This window comes from Piliocolobus tephrosceles, chromosome 9 (genome assembly GCF_002776525.5).
Source record: "Piliocolobus tephrosceles isolate RC106 chromosome 9, ASM277652v3, whole genome shotgun sequence".
Classification (NCBI taxonomy): Eukaryota; Metazoa; Chordata; class Mammalia; order Primates; family Cercopithecidae; genus Piliocolobus; species Piliocolobus tephrosceles.
Genome location: NC_045442.1, coordinates 99,368,761 through 99,390,807, shown reverse-complemented (window position 1 = coordinate 99,390,807; position 22,047 = coordinate 99,368,761). Strand labels below are relative to the sequence as shown.

Here is a 22,047-nt window from a genome sequence, read left to right as displayed (position 1 = left end):
TCAGCCTCCTGAGTAGCTGGGACTGTAGGTACATACCACTATGCCTGGCCAATTTTTGTATTTTTAGTAGAGACGGGGTTTCTCCGTGTTGGTCAGGCTGGTCTTGAACTCCCAATCTCAGGTCATCAGCCCACCTCAGCCTCCCAAAGTGTTGGGATTACAGGCGTGAGCCACTGCATCTGGCCAAAGCGCTACCTTTTAAGGGTCCTCTAGTTACCTGCATATTCACGTGAAGTCCTTCTAGGGACACTCCTAAATGCCCTGGGTCCCCAGTGAGAGGATATACCTGGAGGCAGGGTGTCAGGGAAGCTGACTGAGGTATGGGGGTCAGGCAGGTGGCTGTCTATGTTACTGGGTACAAGACAGAGAGCCCAGATGTGAACTTGTGGCTTGTTTTCAGAATTCGTGGCTAGGTATAAGTCGTGCTATTTTTTCTGACTTAGCACAAAAAAGGATTTGAAGAGCTATAAGCTTTTATATTGTCTGATTTACTTTTAAGTGGTGTACTTCAGCAAAGGTTGTGTGTGTGCGTGTGTGCACGCGCGTGTGTTAGGTTTGATCTTCACAATTCTCAATTGGAAATACACAATTTGGGGATGTTTAGTTAGCATCTGAAAGGCTAATCAGGAGCCCCTACTCCAGAGAGGAAACTCTAAGCCCTTCGGTTAGCTTTGTTAATTGGCGTAGTGGATTTATAAGCAACTTTATACTGGTGGGATGGCTGGATTTAAGCTCCTTGGACTGGCTTCGGACATTGTTCTGCGGTGATCCTCCTGCCACTGCAATTCCAGCAGCCCTTATACTTTGCATGGTGCCCAAGATTTCGGGCACAGCCCTGTGTCCTGGTCTTTCAGAGGCTTCCCTCATCCAGTCATGATAAGTCTGTACAGTCCAGCTCCTGGTATATCATTTGAATTTGCCTTAGGTAAACATTTCCTGCAATGTCCTGAAAGAACAGAGAGCTGCCATTCCACGGAACTTACAGAACAGGCTCTGCAGCTGTTACTTGCCAGCTTGCTGGTCAATATTTGCAGGTGGGACAAGAGCTGTAGTCTCTGAGACTTGCTTTCATTGTAACAAACTGCCTCATGAAGCCACAGTTTCCTTGTAACAAACTGCAAATCTGCCATCACCTATCTCTAACTTTTTGTGGTGAGCCACGCCAATTAATTTTTTTTTTTTTTTTTTGAGACAGAGTCTCGCTTTGTTGCCCAGGCTGGAGTGCAGTGGTGCGATCTCAGCTCACTGCAGCCTCTGCCTCCTGAGTTCAACAATTCTCCTGCCTCAGCCACCAATCTGGGACTACAGGCACGCACCACCACCCTGGCTAATTTTTGTACCTTTTTAGTAGAGATGGGGTTTCACCATGATGGCCAGGCTGGTTTCGAACTCCTGACCTCAGGTGATCCTCCTGCCTTGGCCTCCCAAAGTGCTGGGATTACAGGCATAAGCCACCACGCCCGGCCTCCATTAATTCTTAAAAGGGCTTAATAAGGCCGGGTGTGGTGGCTCATACCTGTAATCCTAGCACTTTGGGAGGCTGAGGCAGGTGGATCACATGAGGTCAGGAGTGCAAGACCAGCCTGGCCAACATGGTGAAACCCCATCTCTCCTAATAAAACAAAAATTAGCAGGGCTTGGTGGCGCATGCCTGTAATCCCAGTTACTCCAGAGGCTGAGGCAGGATAATTGCTTGAACCCGGGAGGTGGAGGTTGCAGTGAGCCGAGATCGCACCACTGCACTACAGCCTAGGTGACAGAGTGAGACTCTGTCTCCAAAAGAATAAAAAATAGAAAGGGGGGCTTAATAAATGTGAATGGCCAAATTGGCTTAGGTGAGTTGTGACATAGATGATCTCAAAAGACCATCTCAAAAAAAGTGTCTTCTTAGACCTGCCCATCCTCCCACAGAACTGGATCTGCTCTGAGGGAGCTTCCTGGGAAAAAGCAGCTTCCTTCGGGGGCATCAACCCACCCCATCCCCACCCCTGAGAACGTAACCCCATAACCACTTGACCCTGAGCTTGTTGGGGGAGAAGTCGAGGCTGCCTGTGCCTACAGAGAAGAAAAAAAAAGGGCAGAAACTGGAACAAAACTTCAAAACATTCCCACATTATACTTCTGTGGCATAGGAGGAGGTCAAGGGACCTCAGCTGAACTCAAAAGCAATTCCTGAGCTGAGCTGGTGCAGTGGGGCCAGGGGCTTGGGTGGGTGGAGGGACAGTAAAATGAACCTGGTCTCATGAAAGGTAACAAAAATGTGGGTCAAACCTACCTTATTAAATAATATAATTACTGAGATATTTTGTGTGTTTACTGTGTGCCAGGAACTGTGCCGAGCACTTTAAATCAATGATTTAATAAATCTTCTCAATCAATGAGGAGGTATGTGTTATTATCCGTTTAATGGAGGAGGAAACTGAGCGGGTAAGCCACTTGCCCAAGGCACAGACAGTAAGTGGAGGAGTAAGAGACTCAGACTGGCTAGTCAGGGGGCTCTCACCTGTAATCCCAGCAGTGTGGGAGGCTGAGGCAGGAGGATGGCTTGAGGCCAGGAGTTCAAGACAACATGGGTAACATGGGCAACATGAGACTCTACCTCTACTAAAAATACAAAAAATTAGCTGGACGTGGTACTACACGCCTGCAGTCCCAGCTACTCAGGAGGCTGAGACAGGAGAATCACTTGAGCCCAGGAGGTTGAAGCTATAATGAGCCGTGATTGCGCCACTGCACTCCAGCCTGGGATACAGAGTGAGATCTTGTTGTCTCAAAGAAAAAGACTCAGACCTAGGATATTGGAGCTCAAACTCTCAATTACTGTTCTTAGAAGGACTAAAACGTCAGATGCATGGAGGGCTGAAAGAAGCTGAAGTCCTTGGAGAGTCCCATTAGCAAAACCAGCATAGATAATGCTCTATGGCCTGTGTCTAGTGGTGTGTTTGCTGAAGCATGCGAGTCATGGTGATGAGGGCATGGCTGGGTCCACGCTGTTGATGAAACTGACCGGTGTGTGCTTCCTCTTCTCTTTTGATGTGTGTTTCTTGGGTCTGCGGTGGTACGAGGAGGACAGCCTCTTCCCTTGATAAATGGGGGCCTGGGAAGTGTTCGCTTTTCCTGTCCAGGTGAGAGTAGGAGTGATGTCTGGAAGCCACTTCCCAAGGCAGAAACAGAGGGAGAGGAAGATCACAGGGAGAGAAACTGGAGTTCTAGAACAACTGCATGGGCCGGGGGTGGTGGCTTATGCCTGTAATGCCAGCACTTTGGGAGGCCAAGGTGGGCAGATCACCTGAGGTCGGGAGTTTGAACCCAGCCGGTGAAATCCCATCTCTACTAGAAATACAAAAATTAGCCAGGCATTACGCGCCTGTAATCCCAGTTACTCGGGAGGCTGAGGCAGGAGAATCGCTTGAACCCAGCAGGCGGAGGTTGCAGCGAGCCAAGATTGTGCCACTGCACTCCAGCCTGGGTGACAGTGTGAGACCGTCTCAAAAAAAAAAAAGGAACAACCACGCAAAGGATGTGAAGGAAGGCAGGGCTTTGCCTGAGATTGAGCAGGGACCCCTCTGACGTGCCACATCCCACCCCCCACAACATGGAAATAAGAGAACATCTTGGGTTTCTTCAGGGGAAGTTCCAAGCACTAGCTAGCCCTCAGAAGTAAGTGAGCAACTTGATAAGAAAGTAATTGCAGCTTAAAACAATAGGCAAGGAAGTTAGACTCATAGGATGTTTGGTTCCCTATAAACTAAAGATAACGCCTTAACATATGGCCCTGAGTTGTTTTTAAGAATCCCAGACCTCCACCAGATGAATCCGCTGGCACACAGACCTCAGATGAGGGAAAACTGAGGACCGAACTCTGTCCGCTGTTCTTTGTTCTAAATTTCTTCCTGAGAGTCCTGGAGGAAGTTATGCCCACAGGCCAGAGGTGACATTCTTTTATGCTGATCCCAAGACTTTAGACAAAGCTTCCCTTCCTTAGCTAACAGCAAATCAGAAAACCTTTGAATCTGCTTGTAGTCTGTAATCTCCTGCTTCAAGATATCCTGCCTTTTTAGGTCAAACCAATACCTAGTCTCCATATATTGATTCATGAATTTGCCTGCAACCTCTGCCTCCCCACCTTTTAAACCCCATTACCTGGGCTGGGCATGGTGGCTCTCATCTGTAACATCAACTCTTTGAGAGATTGAGGCAGGAGGGTCACTTGAAACCAGGAGTTCAAGACCAGCCTGTGCAACATAGTGAGATCTCATCTCCAAAAAAAATAATTTTTAAAAAATTAGCTGGGCATGGCCAGGTGTGGTGGCTCACGCCTGTAATTCCAGCACTTTGGGAGGCTGAGGTGGGTGGGTCACCTGAGGTCGGGAGTTCGAGACCAGCCTGACCAACATGGAGAAACTTCGCCTCTACTAAAAATACAAAATTAGCCAAGCATTGGTGGCGCATGCCTGTAATCCCAGCTACTCGGCAGGCTGAGGCAGGAGAATCTCTTGAACCTGAGAGGTGGAGGATGCGGTGAGCCAAGATCACACCATTGCACTCCAGCCAGGGCAACAAGAGCAAAACTCTGTCTCAAAAAAAAAAAAAAATAGCTGGGCATAGTGGTACGCACCTACAGTCCCAGCTACTCAGGAGGCTGAGACAGAAGCATTGCTTGAGCCAAGAGTTTGTGGCTGCAGTGAGCTATATTCCAGCCTGGGCAACAAAGTGAGACCCTGACTCTAAAACAGCAACAACAAAACCCTGACATGTAAGCCACAGGGGAGTCTGGGTCTTAAGCATTGGCTACTCAATTTTCCTTGCTTGGAGCTCTGCAAGAAATGTCTCACTTTCTCTGCTGCAAATCCTAATGTCAGTGTTTGGCTTTTCTGCTTTCGGTTGGTGGACCCAAGTTTGGTCCCATAATATGTCCAGCATGGCAAGCTCCCCTCCGGTTGGGCTTTAATTGTCCTGAGTTAATATTTGGTCCTCTCCATACTAACGCTTGGAGCACGTCATTCTAATTTCTTTGCTTATTCAGTTGCAATCTTGCTAAACTCAGCCATGAAATATGACAGCCCTGTGCTGCTCTTCACATGGTCTCCAAAGATCAGATCCAATATCCCTCAACCTCCTGCTGGTTCTTATTTGCACTCAAGCAGTAGCACTGTAGCATTTGTTTAAACCTGTGACCTGGATGGTTTCGTTGGTGTCTTAAATGTCATCTCTCATTATAAAATGAAATGTTGTACGAAGGGCCAGGCATGCCTCATGCCTGTAATCCCAGCACTTTGGAGGCCAAGGAGGGAGGCTCATTTGAGGCCAGGAGTTCAAGACTGTCTTGGGCAATACAGTGAAACCCCTTGTCTCTACAAAAAAAAAAAAAAAAATTAAAAATTTGCCTGGAGTGGTGGTGCACACCTGTAGTCTCAACTACTTGGGAGGCTGAGGTGGGAGGATCACTGGAGCCTGGGAGACAGAGATTGCAGTGAGCTAAGATAAAGCCACTGCTCTGGGTGACAGAGCAAGACCCCGTCTCAAAAAAAAAAAAAAAAGAGAACTACCCTAAGTTTTTATTGTGAATCGAATGGATGGAAGAGAAATGCTTGGGGAGAGCAGACAGGGATTCCTTTCCAGGTTAGAGATAGTCCAAGCCATGCAACAGAGGGAAGCCCGCTGGTCTAAGCAGGGGTGTATTCAGCAGTCATATTACTGTGACTGGTGAGTGTCCGGGAACCAGCAGGGAAAGCTGCAGGCAAATGCAGAGTCGAAGAGCATCTTCTCCTTTGAGGCCCCATGTCGAACCTCAGCACAGTCCTAAGTCCCAGGGCCTCTCCTATGAGGGAAGCACACTGAACAGTTGTCTAGCCACACCTCCCACCCCGGGGAAAAGGCCACCTCTCTGGGGTCCAGGACTAATAAGGGGAATGAAAGTGATTTGTACTTAACAATAGAGCTGCTAACTGACAATCTGAAAAGAACAAGAGTCAGGCAGGAATAGGGAACCTTAACATGCACATGGTATTAGAAGCTTCAGATCATGGCTGGGCGTGGTGGCTCATGCCTGTAATCCCAGCACTTGGAGGCCGAGGCGGGCGGATCACGAGGTCAGGAGATCCAGATCATCCTGGCTAACATGGTGAAATCTCGTCTCTAAAAATACAAAAAATTAGCCAGGGGCGTGGTGGCGGGCACCTATAGTCCCAGCTTCTCAGGAGGCTGAGGGAGAGGAATGGCGTGAACCCGGGAGGCGGAGCTTGCAGTGAGCCAAGATAGCGTAACTGCACTCCAGCCTGAGTGACAGAGCGAGACTACATCTCAAAAAAAAAGAAGTTTCAGATCATAACAGAGAAGAAATGGAAAACAGAACACAAGAAACAGTCCCACTGACAAGTGGTTTTAGGTCCTAGTTGTGTTTGTTATGCTTATTAGAGTAGAGTAGAACTGCCTCAAAGGCAAATGGGCATTTTGTTACACAGAAATTTCTGGAGTTTCTTAAGTTTTTCAATTTAATTTTTTGGGCCGGGCACGGTGGCTCAAGCCTGTAATCCCAGCACTTTGGGAGGCCGAGATGGGTGGATCACGAGGTCAGGAGTTCGAGACCATCCTGGTGAACACCCCATCTCTACTAAAAATAATACAAAAAACTAGCCGGGCGAGGTGGCTGGGCTCCTGTAGTCCCAGCTACTTGGGAGGCTGAGGCAGGAGAATGGCGTAAACCCGGGAGGTGGAGCTTGCAGTGAGCTGAGATCCGGCCACTGCACTACAGCCTGGGCGACAGAGCGAGACTCCGTCTCAAAAAAAAAAAAAATTTAATTTTTTATTTTACAGACAAGGTCTCACTGCATCACCCAGGCTGAAACAGTGGTGCAACCACAGCTCACTGCAGTCTCAAACTCCTGGGCTCAAGTAAACCTCCCACCTCAGTCTTTCAAGTAGCTAGGACTATAGGCATGCACCACCACGCCTGGCTATTCTTAAAAGTTTTTATGGAAACGGGGTCTCACTATGCTGGCCAGTCTGGTCTTGAACTTCTGACCTCAAGGTATCTTCCCACCTCGACTTCCCACAAGCACTGAATTATAAGCATGAGCCACTGTGCCCAGCCTTGGTTTTAAATATACATATATATATGTGCGCGCGCACACACACACATATAACACATATATTTATGTACATAAATATATATATATATAACTATAGAAAGTCAGCAATAAAAGTGATATACCGTTCTTCCTCTTCCCTTTCTTTTTCTTAAAAGAAAATCTTTTGAGTGTTACAGCTCTTTTAGAATTTGTCTAGCAGGCTTTCCAGTTTTGCCGGAGAGCCCCAAAATAAATAAATAAATAAACAAACAAATAAATAAATAAATAAAAATCTTTTACATCAAAAGACTTTATCAAGAATGTGAAAAGACAACCTACAGAATGGGAGAAAATATTAACAAATCATATATCTGGTAAGGGTTTAATATTCAGAATATATAAAGAACTCTTATAACTCAATGACAAAAACATAACATAGGGCCCATCGCGGTGGCACATGCCTGTAATCCAGCACCTAGGGAGGCCGACATGGGTAGATCACCTGAGGCCAGGAGTTCAAGACTAGCCTGGCCAACATGGCGAAACCCCGTCTCAACTAAGAACATAAAAAGTAGCTGGGCATGGCGGGCGCCTGTGGTCTCAGCTACTCAGGAGGCTGAGGCGGGAGAATCGCCAGAACCCAGGAGGTGGAGGTGGCAGTGAGCCGAGACAGCAGAGCGAGACTCCGTCTCAAAAAAAAAAAGAAAAGAAAAGAAAAAGACAACTCAGTTAAACAATAGGCAAAGGACTTGAATAGACATTTCTCCAGAGAAGATATACGAATGGCCAAAAAGCACATGAAAAGATGTTCAATGTCATTGGTCATTAGGAAAAGTAAATCACAACCACAATGAGATACCACTTCACACTAGAATGGCTCAAATGAAAAAAAGAGTTGGTGAGAGTATAGAGAAACTGGAACCCTTCAGCATTGCTGGTGCAAATGTACAACGGGTGTAGCCACTGTGGAAAACAGTCTGGAAGTTTCTCAGCAAGTTAAAGTTTCCATATGACCGAGCAGTTCCACTCCTAAGTATACACCCAAGAGAAATGAAAACATATGTCCACACAGAAATTTATACACAAGTGTTTAGAGCAGCATTATTTATTTGTTTACATTTTTAATTATTTTGAGACAGGGTTTCACTTCCGTCACCCAGGCTGTAGTGCAGTGATGCGGTCTTGGTTCACTGCAATCTCCACCACCGGGCTCAAGCAATTTTCCTGCCTCAGCCTCCAGAGTAGCTGGGATTACAAAAAGTGCACCACCATACCTGGTGAATTTTTTGTATTTTTAGTAGAGACAGGGTTTTGCGATGTTGAGCCTGAGATCAAGTGATCTGCTTGCCTCGGCCTCACAAAGTGCTGGGATTACAGGCATGATCCACCACGCCCAGCTAACAGCACTATTTGTGATACCAAAAGGTGGAAACAACCTAAATGCCCATCCATTGATGAATGGATAAACAAAATGTGGTATACTTTTTTTTTTTGAGACAGAGTTTTGCTGTGTCACCAAAGCTGGAGTGCAGTGGAGCGATCTCGGTTCACTGCAACTTCCGCCACCCAGGTTCAAGCGATTCTCCTGTCTCAGCCTCCTGAGTAGCTGGGATTACAGGCGCCCACCACTAAACCGGGCTAAATTTTGTATTTTTAGTAGAGACAGGGTTTTGTTGTGTTGGCCAGGCTGATCTTGAACTCCTGACCTCAAGTGATTGACTCACCTCGACCTCCCAATGCGCTGGGGTTACAGGCATGAACCACGGCGCCCAGCCAACTCTTTTTTTTTTTTTTTTTTTGAGACAGAGTCTCACTCTGTAGCCCAGGCTGGAGTGCAACAGTGCAATCTTGGCTCACTGAAACCTCCGCCCCCTGGGTTCAAGCGATTTTCCTGCCTCAGCCTCCTGCGTAGCTGGGACTACATGTGCACACCACCATGCCTAGCTAATTTTTGTATTTTTAGTAGAGATGGGGTTTCACCATGTTGGTCAGGCTGGTCTCAAACTCCTGACCTCGTGATCCACCCACCTTGGCCTCCCAAAGTGCTGGGATTACAGATGTAAGCCATGGTGCCCAGCCAGCTGTTAACGGAGTAGTATTCAGCCATAAAAAGGAACAAAGTACTGACACATGCTACAATATGAATGAACCTTGAAAACATTAAGATACCTGAAAGAAGCCTGTTACAAAAGGCCACATATTGTATCATTCCATTTATATGAAACATCCAGGCCAGGCAAATCCATCAAGACAGAAAGTGGATTAGAGGTTACCAAGAGGTGGGTGGACAGAGAAATGGGGAGTGATTAGTTAGTGGGTATAATGCTTCCTTTTACGGGTAAAAGAAAAAATCTTGAAACTTGAGAGAGCTGGTGGTTGCACAATATTTTGAGTGTACTAAATGTGGTGAATTGGTCATTCAAAATAAACAAAAGTGGTTAATATTATGTAAATTTCTTTTGTTTTTTTGAGATAGAGTCTTGCTCTGTCACCCAGGCTGGAGTGCAGTGCTGCAATCCTGGCTCACTGCAACGTTTATCTCCCGGGTTCAAACAATTCTCCTGCCTCAACCTCCCAAGTAGCTGGAATTACAAGTGTGCACAATCACGCCTGGCTAATTTTTGTATTTTTAATAGTGAAGGGGTTTCACCATGTTGGCTAGGCTGGTCTTGAACTCCTGATCTGAAGTTATCTGCCCACCTCAGCCTCCCAAAGTGCTGGGATTATAGGTGTGAGCCACTGCGCCTGGCTGTAAATTTCACTTCGAAAAAGCAGTTAAGGAAAAAAAACGATAGTTGGGCCTAGGTCATGAAGAGGCTGAAAACCAAGCAGCAGAATTTGTGCTTTATTCTGTAGGTAATAGGGAGCCATTGAAGGTTTTATCGAGTGACACCAGTTGAGTCTCACTGGGTAGAACAGAGGGGAAGGGAGAAACTGGAGCTGGGTGGGCCAAATGGGAAGTCACTGTCATAGTCCAGCTGCCGGCCAGAACTGACATGGCTCTGCCAGCAACAGAGAGGGAAGAAAAATATGAGAGAACCTTTCAGTACCAGTAGGGTCTCGGCAACTGATTGGATATGGGCAGCAAGGAAAGCCAGGAGTGGATTGATTTTGAGGTATTGAACCTGGTGCCTGCATGAAGGTGGATTCATAGGAGAAGAAGCTGCTCTTTGAAGGTGTTAAAAAATGAAGAGGGGCCAGGTGCGCTGCCTCACACCTGTAATCCCAGCACTTTGGGAGACCGAGGGGGGTGGATCACTTGAGGTCAGGGGTTCAAGACAAGCCTGGCCAACATATTGAAACCCTGTCTCTAAAAATACAACAATTAGCTGGCCATGGTGACACGCACCTGTAGTCCCAGCTACTCAGGAGACCGAAGCACAAGAATCAGGAGGCAGAGGTTGTAGTGAGCCGAGATCGCACTACTGCATTCCAGCCAGGGTGATAGAGTGAGACTCCATCTCAAAAAATAATAACAAAAAAATTTAGTAGAAGAAGAAGGCGATGCACTCAGATCAGTTTTAAGCCCTGGCTAGGGATCTAATGAAAAGCTCTCCGGCCAGGCACAGTGGCTCACGTCTGTAATCCCAGCACTCTGGGAGGCTGAGGCAGGTGAATTACAAGATCAGGAGATCGAGACTATCCTGGCCAACATGGTGAAGCCCCATCTCTACTAAAAATACAAAAATTAGCTGGGCATGGTGGCGCATACCTGTAATCCCAGCTACTTGGGAGGCTGAGGCAGGAAAATCGCTTGAACCAGTGAGTCAGAGGTTGCAGTGAGCTGAGATCGCACCACTGCACTCCAGCCTGGTGACACAGCAAGACTCCATCTCAAAAAAAAGAAAAGAAAAAAAAGCACTCTTCAAGCAGAAGCCATGGCCTAGTTCTGGGGAGCTGGGGAGCAACTCAGATATGGGTGAAGGTAACTCTGGAGGTTCAAGTCCCACACACTCCCTGCTACTGTCCCCAGAGCAGGAGTCCCCAAGTCAGGCTCCATGGTATCCTCCAACAAGAGGGCAAAGCCAAGACCAGGCTTCTGTAATTAGCTGTAGCTACTCAATGCTTCACCCAGCATGGCATGGAAAGTGGCTGAAATGTGGGTTCCAGTTCCACCATGGTGAGCCCTGCCTGCCGCTGCTCTTCCCACAGGGTTTTTAGGAACACCACAAGCACAGTGGTGTATGGTTCCTGCAGGAAAACACAGATGCATGACTGAAGTTACAAACAGAGGTTGGCCCTAGAGGCTCAGAATTGGGAATTGCCTTGAGGCCGGGCTCAGTGGCTCAAGCCTCTAATCTCAGCACTTTGGAAGGCTGAGGCGGGCAGATTGCCTGAGGTCAGGAGTTTGAGACCAGCCTGGCCAACAAGGTAAAACCCCGTCTCTACTAAAAATACAAAAAAATTAGCCGGTCATGGTGGCATGTGCCTGTAATCCCAGCTACTGAGGAGGCGAGGCCAGAGAATTGCTTGAACCCAGGAGGCGGAGGTTGTAGTGACCCGAAATCGCACCACTGCACTCCAGCCTGTGTGGCAGAGTGAGACTCCATCTCAAAAAAAAAAAAAAAGAGAAAAAAAGAAAGATGATGGTTGAAGTCAGAATGGATGAGACTGCAGAGGACACTGTTCAGAAGACAATAGCAAGAAGGGCCATCCACAGACTCGGGGGAACACCCTTGGAGGGAGACAGGAAGAGAACTAGGGAAAGACTTATTACAGAATTTGGAGGCCAGGCACAGTGGCTCATGCCTGTAATCCTAGCACTTTGGGAGTCTGAGGCAGGAGGATCGCTTGAGCCCAGGAGTTCAAAACCAGTCTGGTCAACTTAGCAAGACCCCATTTCTACATAAACATTTTTTAAAAATTAGCCGGAAGCTGGGGGCAGTGGCTTATGCCTCTAATCCCAACACTTTGGAAGGCCAAGGTGGGAGGATCACCTGAGCCCAGGAGATTGACACCAGCCCAGGCAATGCATAGTGAGACCTCTTGTCTACAAAAAGAGAAAAAGAAAAAAGAAATAAAAAAAAATACTGGACAAAAAAATTAGCTGGTGTGGTGGCATGCACCTGTAGTCCCAGCTACTTGGAAGGCAGAGGTGAGAAGATAGCTGAAGCCCAGGAATTCAAGGCCGCAATGAGCTATGATCATGTCCCTGCACTCCAGCCTGGGTGACAGAGCAAGACCCTATCTCTAAAATAAAGAAGGAGGCCACCTTTAAGAGAACAGGGTGTGGTGGCACATGCCTGTGATCGCAGCTACTCGGGATGCTGAGGCAGGAGAATCGCTTGAATCCGGGGGGCGGAGGTTGCATTGAGTCGAGATGGCACCACTGCACTCCAGCCTGGGCAACAACAGCGAAACTCTGTCCCCCTAAAAAAAAAGAAAAGAAAAAAAAAGGAGGAAGTTTATTTTAGTTTGCATTTCCACCAAAACAGACCCTGAGATAAGAATTTGGATGCAATTATTGTCTTTGTGTTACAAGAAAGGGGTCTCGATCCATACCCCAAGAGACGGTTTTTGAATGTCGCACAAGAAAGAACTCAGGGCGACTACTAAAGTGAAGGCAAGTTTATTAAGAAAGTAAAGAAATAAAAGAATGGCTACTCCATAGACAGAGCAGCCCCGAGGGCTGCAGGTTGCCGATTTTTATGGTTATTTCTTGACTACACAAGGGGTGGATTACTCATGCCTCCCCTTTTTAGACCATATGGGGTAACTTCCTTGCGTGGCCATGGCGTTTGCAAACTGTCATGGCCCTGGTGGGAATGTAGCAGTGAGGACGACCGGAGGCCACTCTCATTGCCATCTTGGTTTTCGTGGGTTTTAGCCAACTTCTTACTGCAACCTGTTTTATTGGCAAGGTCTTTATGACCTGTATCTTGTTCAGACCTCCTCTCTCATCCTGTGACTTAGAATACCTTAACCATCTGGGAATGCAGCCCAGTGGGTCTCGGCCTCATTTTACCCAGCCCCTACTCCAGATGGAGTTGCTCTGGTTCACACGCTTCTGACATTTGGGCTTGTGACTGAGCAAATTACTGCTATGCGCAATAAGGGTTCTGTCCTGCTGGGAACATTTCTGAGTCTGTGGAAAAACCCCCAGAATTATCCCCAAAAGGGGTGAGTAAGGTGGCATATTTATTCATCAACCCCCTCATCCCTGCTTCATGCACTGAGGGTGGGTGTTAACTCTGAGGAACGGCCCTCAGAGACGCTCTGTTGTAGCAGAGCTTTCTGTAAGTGACAGCCAGTGTTGGCGTGTGTGTAGATGTGGGTGGGTGGGTGGCATGAGAGGAGCTCTGTCGGGGTTGGCTACAGGCTAGAGAGGCTCTTTGAAGGAAAAGGGAATCTAAGGGCCTGGTGTTTGGGCACATTTCAGGGGGAGGAGGGAGCACACCGGCTTGGCCCAGATCTGGTGTCATGGAAACTTGCTGGGTTGATATGTAGAGACAGTTTCTTCCTGCATGGGGGAAAAAATGTGAAGATGCACCAAGGGCATAGCAGTAAAAAGGAGGCCTAGTATGACTGTGGCAGGCCAGTCCTCCCTGGCAATCACACAGACAGGCCTGCACGACAGTCACGCAGACAGACCTGCGTAGCACTCCAGTTACACAGACAGATTTCCACCGCCGCCTTAACATGGAGCAAATACTTAAACCCAGGGAAATCAGTGCCCAGACATCAAAGCCAGAAATGAAACATACGGTCAGTCGGAGCCTTGACTGGGTTTCTCCCTAACCTGGAGCAAACCAAAATAATAGAGACAGTCTTACATTCCTAGTGCCAAAACCCTTCTCAGGTCGACCAAATCTGAGATGAGTCAAAGTAACAGAGGCAGCTGTTTGAATAGATGCACTGGAGAGTGTAAGGCAGCTCTCTGGGACCAAGCTGTAAAGGAGATAAGATAAAATAATCACTCCGGTACCACAGCAGACAGGCCTTGGAGGTCCTGGGGCCCTGTTAATCAGACTGAGCAAGTATTTTTTTTTGCCTCTGACCTTCTAGTTGAAACAAAATTAGTTATCAATAGCCTTAGGCAAATGTTAGACTGCACGTAGGCATATAACCCCAACCAATATAAGCACTAAGGAAATTGTAAGGCCAGGCGTGGTCTAAAATAAATTTTTTTAAAAAGGAAATTGTAACACTTTGAGTTGGTCTGGAGGAATTATCTCTGGCCTTCTCCCTGTATCCGGTTATAGCAATAAATTCCCTTCTTTCCTAGTTTGTCTGTTTCTCTTTATTGGGTCTTGAGAAAACACAGCCGGAACTTGCTTGGTTCCGGGAACATGACAGCTCCATTTGGCTCCTAACCACTCCCAGCCCCACGGTATCTGTTAACTGCTTTTGCTTACATCTGCACAAAGGATCCTAGGTCAAGCTAACTATGGGAGGAATTTAGTTTATAGTTTGTTTTGTTTTGTTTTTTTGAGACAGGGTCTCGCTCTGTTGCCCAGGCTGGAGTGCAGTGTCATGATCTCTGCTCGCTGCAATCTCTGCCTCCTAGGCTCAAGTGAGCCAACTGCTTCAGCCTGCAGAGTAGCTGGGACTACAGGTGTGCGCTACCATGCCCAGCTAATTTTTGTATTATTAGCAGAGACAGAGTTTTGCCATGTTTCCCAGGCTGGTCTTGAACTCCTGACCTCGAGTGATCCACCCGCCTTGACCTTTCAAAGTGCTGGGATTATAGGTGTGAGCCACTGCGTCTGGCCTAATTTAACTTTAAAATGAGGATGATAACAGTCCCTTCCCAAAACTAATTCCCAAGAAAATAAATCACAATGTTATATTAAAGATTTATAGGCTGGGCATGGTGGCTCACACCTGTAATCCCAGCACTTTGTGAGGCTGAGGCAGGCGGATCACCTGTGGTCAGGAGTTCAAGATCAGCCTGGCCAACATGGCCAAATCCTGTCTTTACTAAAAATTCTAAAATTAGCCGGGTGTGGTGGTGCACACCTGTAATCCCAGCTACTTGGGAGGCTGAGGCAGGAGAATCACTTGAACCTGGGAGGTGGAAGTTGCAGTGATTGTGCCACTGCACCCTAGCCTGGGCGACAGAGTGAGACTCCATCTCAAAAGGAAAAAAAGAAAAAAGATTTATAGGAACATTGTCTCATGACCAAGACAGAGAAGGTTCCCAACCTCTTCGGGTCCTTGCTAGTGTCCAGATATCTGTGGTCATCGGTCACCTCTTGGTCTCATCCCCCTCCCTCTTCCCCTTTCCTTAACATAACAGGGGCCTGAAGTTTGTATTAACTCATGATGAGTTACAGTGTTAGGACAGCAGTCCGCCATCTTCTCGATTTGCGGTTCTCTAAATAAAGTCACCTCCCTTGCCCCAGCACCTTGTCTCCTGATTTACTGGCTGTCGTGCAGTAGAGTCTAGGTTTCGATTTGGTTACAGGGTGTGAGGAGAGGGCAGAGGAACGGGAAAGCAGGCAGGTTATTAAACACAGTCAGATTTTATTTCTCGCTCCATTGAAGTCACATGGTTTGGGGGAAAAAATGGGGAATTGAGGGGAGACTTTTTTTTTGTTTTTATTTTCTTGAGATGGAGTCTCACTGTTGCCCAGGCTGGAGTGCAGTGGCCCTATCCCTGCTCACTGCAGCCTCCACCTCCTGGGTTCAAGCTATTCTCCTGCCTCAGCCTTCCGAGTAGCTGGGATTAGAGGTGTGCACTGCCACACCCAGCTAATTTTTGTATTTCTAGTAGAGACAGGGTTTCATCAAGTTGACCAGGCTGGTCTCTAACTCCTGACCTCAAGTGATCCACTCACCTTGACCTCCCAAAGTGCTGGGATTACAGGCGTGAGTCACCATGCCCAACCAAGGGGAGACTTTTTATTTTGAAATGACAAGAGGAAAACCCTGGAAAAAGGATCCACGATTATATAATTTCTGGAAAAAAGAAACCTAAAATGTATTTCTTGATTGTTTTCTGTTTATCCATGAGACTTGGAAAACAGAACAAATGTAATGGCCTAGTTCTAAACAGCATGTTAAGTTCAGCATTATGTGGCTCTCTCTCAGTGTTGAAGCGGCGCTCCTCTCTGATCATGAGTGAGACCATCAGAGTGTGGGGTGACTCGCGGCAGCCTGTTGGGCTTCTGCAAGAGGAGGACCCCAGCTGCTGCTCTGCGTGAGTGGGGAGATGCCTGCGGGAAACTTCATCTCCGCAGACACAGCAACTGCCCAACAGCCCCACAGGACTGGGGACAAGACACGAAAGAAATTGCTTCTCCCACCACACCTCTGAGGCTGTGGACAGGGTGTTTATGGGACCCAGCTCAGAACTGAGCTGTCCTCATCCTTGCCACTTCCTAATGCAATACTGGGCTGAATGGCCATCTGGTTCTGTTGGGATTCTGAATACAATCTCTGTGTAGGATTGGGTGGAAGTACCTGGCTGAAATCCAGATAAGGAAAGAATTGGGCCGGGCCTGGTGGCTCACGCCTGTAATCCCAACACTGTGAGGTGTCGAAGTGAGAAGATCACTTGAACCCGGGAATTCAAGACCAGCCTGGGCAACATAATGAAACTGTAACTCTACCAAAAAAGTAGCCAGGTGTGGTGGCACGTGCCTGTAGTCCCAGCTTCTCAGGTGGGTGAGGAGGGAGCATCGCTTGAGTCTGGGAGGTCGAGGCTGCAGTAAGCCATGATGGTACCACTGCCCTCCTTCCTGGGTGACAGAGTGAGACCATATCTCAAAAAAAAAGAAGAGGCCAGGTGCAGTGGCTTATGCCTGTAATCCCAGCACTTTGGGAATCTAAGGCAGGCTGATTACGAGGTCAAGAGATCGAGACCATACTGGACAACATGGTAAAACCCTGTCTCTACTAAAAATACAAAAAAAATTTAGCTGGGCTTGGTGGCAACGCCTGTAATCCCAGCTACTTGGGAGGCTGAGGCAGGAGAATCACTTGAACCCGAGGGGTGGAGGTTGCAGTGAGCTGAGATGGCACCACTGCACTCCAGCCTGGCAATAGAGTGAGACTCCAACTCAAAAAAAAAAAAAAAAAAGAAGAAGAATATGAGAACTGCATTTGTTTCTCATTAGACTCACCATGTACAGAAATATTATTCCACGCAGCACATTATTCCACGCAGTAAATTTACAATCTTGTCAGAACAACTCTGGTAAATTTAACATGATTTATTATCTAAGAAGGAACATGCTGCCTTGTTCATTTCCTGATGCTCCATGAAGGTGATTATAGGATGAATATCTCATTATTTTTTTCAGTTACTGATGTTAAATTAATTGACTTTAATTCCTGGGTTTTTCTACCATCTTCTCTCCTTCATTAGGCCTTCTCAAATACTATTTATTTATTTATTGAGACGAAGTCTCGCTCTGTAGCCCAGGTTGGAATGCAGTGGCACGATCTCGGCTCACTGCAACCTCTACCTCCCAGGTTCAAGCGATTCTCCTGCCTCAGCCTCCCAAGTAGGTGGGACTACAGGCATGTGCCACTGCGCCTGGCTAATTTTTGTATTTTTAGTAGAGATGGGGTTTCACTATGTTGGCCAGGATGGTCTTGATTTCTTGACCTTGTGATCCGCCTGCCTCGGCCTCCCAGAGTGCTGGGATTACAGGTGTGAGCCACCGTACCTAGCCACCACTAATAGAATAATAGCCACCACTGCTAATAAAATAATAAATAATTCTTATTATTTATTGGCTGGCTAATTAATAAAATAATAGCCAGCCACCGCTAATAAAAAAATAGCGCCCAGCCCTATTTTTATTTTTATTTTTATTTTTTTAAAGATGGGAGTCTCTCTGTCACCCATGCTGGAGTGCAACGGCACAATCTCGGCTCGGCTCACTGCAATCTCTGCCTCCTGGGTTCTAGAGATTCTCCTGCCTCAGCCTCCCAAGTAGCTGGGATTACAGGCGCCCACCACAACGCCTGGCTGATTTATGTATTTTTAGTAGAGATGGGGTTTCACCATGTTGGCCCGGGTGGTCTCGAACTCCTGACCTCAAGTGATCTGCCTACCTCGGCCTCCCAAAGTGCTGGGATTACAGGAGTGAGCCACCAAACCTGGCCCCTTTTCCTTAAAGAAAAAAAAAAATTATGCTCCAAAATTTTAGTCAAGTGAATTTATGATCCTGGCTCCCAAGCTACCATTTGCCGGGTCCATTACAATATCCTCCCTAAGCATTTCAAATCCATCAGTAAATAATGAAGACATTGTAGAACCCTGTTATGACACCAAGTTGGTGGGCCTAGGTCAGCTGTTCCATGATAAGGCCCAGCATGCTGTGGGCCCTGTGCTGTGTGTGGTGGGAGGTAGTGCATGAGGTTGCAGGACAAGAGGCAGGTGTCACCCGTAAGTTGTGGGACCTTGGATAGGTGAGGTGGCCTCGGGTTTCAATCTGTATCTGAAGGCGGGTGCAGTGGCTCATACCTGTAATCCCAACACTTTGGGAGGCCAAGGCGGGCAGATCACCTGAGGTCAGGAGTTCGAGATCATCATGGCCAACATGGAGAAACCCTGCCTCTACTAAAAATACAAAAATTAGCTGGATGTGGTGGTGTGTGCTTGTAATTCCAGCTACTTGGGAGGCTATGGCAGGAGAATTGCTTGAATCCAGGAGTCAAAGGTTGCAGTGAGCCAAGATCGCACCACTGCACTCCAGCCTGGGTGACAGAGCTGTCAAAAACTAAATAAATAACGTCAATTAGAGACTATAAAAAAAGAGAAACAAAAAAATTTTAAAAAATAGCTGGGATGGTGGTGCACTCCTGTAGTCCTAGCTACAGGAGGCTGAGCGGGGAGGATCACCTGAGCCCAGGAGCTTGAGGCTGCAGTGAGCTAGAATTGCACATCTGTACTCCAACCTGGTGACAGACTAAGACCCCAGGTCTAAGATTAAAAACAAAAATTTGTACCTGGAAATGAGAAAACTGGATTAGATCATCTCGAATATCTAAACAAAAGTGGCTAAACATAGTATTGGGTGGCAGAGGGTAATGCCATTTCTGTTTCTGATTTGGACAAAGAAGTCTACAGTAAGAATGAATTTAGAGGGGAAATTTTCCCAAAAAAAAAAAAAAAAATCTCTTTGGAAAAGTAAATGCAGTTCTCTTTGAGAAAAGGCACCTAGTTTGAGCATCCACTGGAAATGTGAGTGGGTCAAGGAATGAGTGACTTTCAGCTAAAGAGAGTTATCAAGAAGCCAGGCGTGGTGGCTCACGCCTGTAGTCCCAGCACTTTAGGAGGCTAAAGCAGACGGATCACTTGAGATCAGGAATTTGAGACCAGCCTGGCCAACATGAAACCCCATTTTCACTTAAAATACAAAAAATCAGCTGGGCATGGTGGTGGGTGCCTGTAGTTTCAGCTACTCAGGAGGCTGAGGCATAAGAATCACTTGAACTTCGGAGGTGGAGGCTGCAGGGAGCCAAGATCTCACAGACTCCACTTCAAGAAAAAGAAAAAGAAAAAAAAGTAATCAAGAGAAAAACTCCACAGCTGTCTTGCTCAGGCTCAGGGAACAGAGAAGAGGGGACCAGGGTCCAAAGCTTCTGACCCGTGAAATGCACTTATCTGCCTCTGAGATCATCCATTAAGCAGGTTGGGTTCTTTGTAGGGAAGGCCTGAGCCTGATTGCCTGTCCTGCAGGGCATTAACAGGGGTCACGCTTACCTAAAGCTTATCATTTTCAAATGCCTTTCATTTATATTTCCTCTAGGATGAGGACGATACTTGACTTGTGCGTAAATATATTTCCTTCTTTTAATTTTGTTTGGAATGTCATATCAGTTAATGAATTTAAATTAGTGATGAATTGGTATTTATGTTGATAGTTGATGAACAGTCAATTTTATAGGAGAACCTAACTGACCAACCTGGGTCATAGTTGTACATTTTCAGCTCCTGACTTCCTGGTGCCACCAGTTGGGAGTTACTAGTGCCCTCCTGGGAGGAAAGAGTTAACAAGCAGATCTGGTCGCCTACTCCTTGCATGTGTCAGGGTACCATGATTGACCATTGGCCAACCTCTGGGAATGTGGCCCCTGGAATGTTCTTTGTGATCGTTAGTGATTGGTGATTTTCTCATACACACCAGGAGCAATGGACTGTGCCAGATCAACTGGTCAGATTTCTTCACACAAACATCAGAGTTGAGTGGCCGGGCACGGTGATTCACACCTATAATCCCAGCACTTTGGGAGGCTGAGGCTGAGGCTGGAGGATCACTTGAGGTCAGGGATAGAGACCAGCCTGGACAACACGGTGAATCCCCGTCTCTACTAAGAAAAATACAAAAATTAGTCAGGTGTGGTGACATGTGCCTATAATCCCAGCTACTTGGGAGGTTGAGGCAGGAGAATCACTTGAACCCGGGAGGCAGAGTTTGCAGTGAGCTGAGATCACGCCACTGCACTTTAGCCTGGGTGATGGAGTGAGACTCTCAAAGAAAAAAAAGAAAAGAAAAAAAGAAAAAAAAAAAAAACAAGATTGAGGATGGGCACCTGGATTCTGTATTGGCTTCTCAATTTTGGTTGTCATGGCTGGTTGCTAAGAGAATATGCATATGTGACCATCCTCTCCCCATAAACCTTGCACCCTGATACTCTGGTAGGTTTCCCTGGACAGAGACATTCCACACACATTCCTGTAGTTTGCTGCCACAAAAAGAGAGTACTCCTGTGGTCTCGGACAAGGAACGACATCTGAAGCCTATGTGAGACCTCTCTGGACTACTCCATTGCACGTCTATTTCCTGCTTGCTTTTATTCTGTATCATTGGCCGTAATAAATCTGAGCCATGAGTATAACTTCCTTTTTTTTTTTTTGAGACGGAGTCTTGCTCTGTCACTCAGGCTGGAGTGCAGTGGCTGGATCTCAGCTCACTGCAACCTCCGCCTCCCGGGTTCACGCCATTCTCCTGCCTCAGCCTCCCGAGTAGCTGGGACCACAGGCGCCGGCCACCTCGCCCGGCTAATTTTTTGTATTTTTAGTAGAGACGGGGTTTCACCGTGTTAGCCAGGATGGTCTCGATCTCCTGACCTCGTGATCCGCCCGTCTCGGCCTCCCAAAGTGCTGGGATTACAGGCTTGAGCCACCGCGCCCGGCCTTAACTTCCTATTGAGTCTGGGAGCTCTCTAGCAAGTTGCTAAATTTAGGGAAGTGGTGTGCCTCAACATACCCCCCTAAATCTCTGTCTCAGCTGTTGAGAGAACGATAATGCTTTTCCTGGTTTCTCCTACAGCCTTAACTTGACAAAAATTAAGTCCCTATTCCAGTTTTGAGACCACTAATTTCTATAAACCTGTTCTTCAAAAAAAATTTTAAGGCAACATTTTTAGCTCTGAGATTTAATGATGAGTAAAGGAATACCAGGTTCTTCATCTCAAGTCAAATTAGAGAAAATGGCAGGGACAGACGTGGAGTAGTTTTAATGAGCAGAGAGTTTAGTAGGCAAGAAGGAAGGGAGAAGACAGAAGGAAGACGCTGGCCCATACAGAGGCAGAGGGAGTGGGGGCTCCAAAGCCAAAAGAGGAAACCCCACCTGCCAGGGATATCAGCCAGGTATTTATACAGAGGCTGGAGGAGGCGGAGTCTGGATTGGTTTGGCCAGGCATGTCATTCAGTTAGCCCCTGAAAAAGCTGGCTCTCCCACCTTAGTCTTTTAATATGCAAATACAGGGTGCCATGATGTTCTATACATGTGGGGATATGTGGGGGCAGCCATGTTGCCAGGAACATGTAGGGCAAGGGCAAGAAGGCTGAGGAATGGCTATGTTTGGGAGGACCCAGTTTCTAATGGCCATGATTTGCATATCAAAGGTTGCCAGCCTGGCTCTAAGAGCTGGCTGGGGCTTTACAAGAAACTTTTCTTTTCTTTCTTTTTTTTTTTTTTTTTTTTGAGGCGGAGTCTCGCTCTGTCACCCGGACTGGAGTGCAGTGGCGGGATCTAAGCTCACTGCAAGCTCCGCCTCCCGGGTTTACGCCATT

At 47.1% G+C, this 22,047-nt stretch overlaps 1 non-coding gene across 1 annotated transcript; it reads left to right on the top strand.

The window, feature by feature from the left end:
- Positions 1-7,256: 7,256 nt before the first annotated feature.
- Positions 7,257-7,317, top strand: LOC111546700. Its single transcript, XR_002732877.1, has one exon. It is a non-coding gene; the product is annotated as a U7 small nuclear RNA (small nuclear RNA).
- The last annotated feature ends 14,730 nt before the right edge of the window (positions 7,318-22,047 follow it).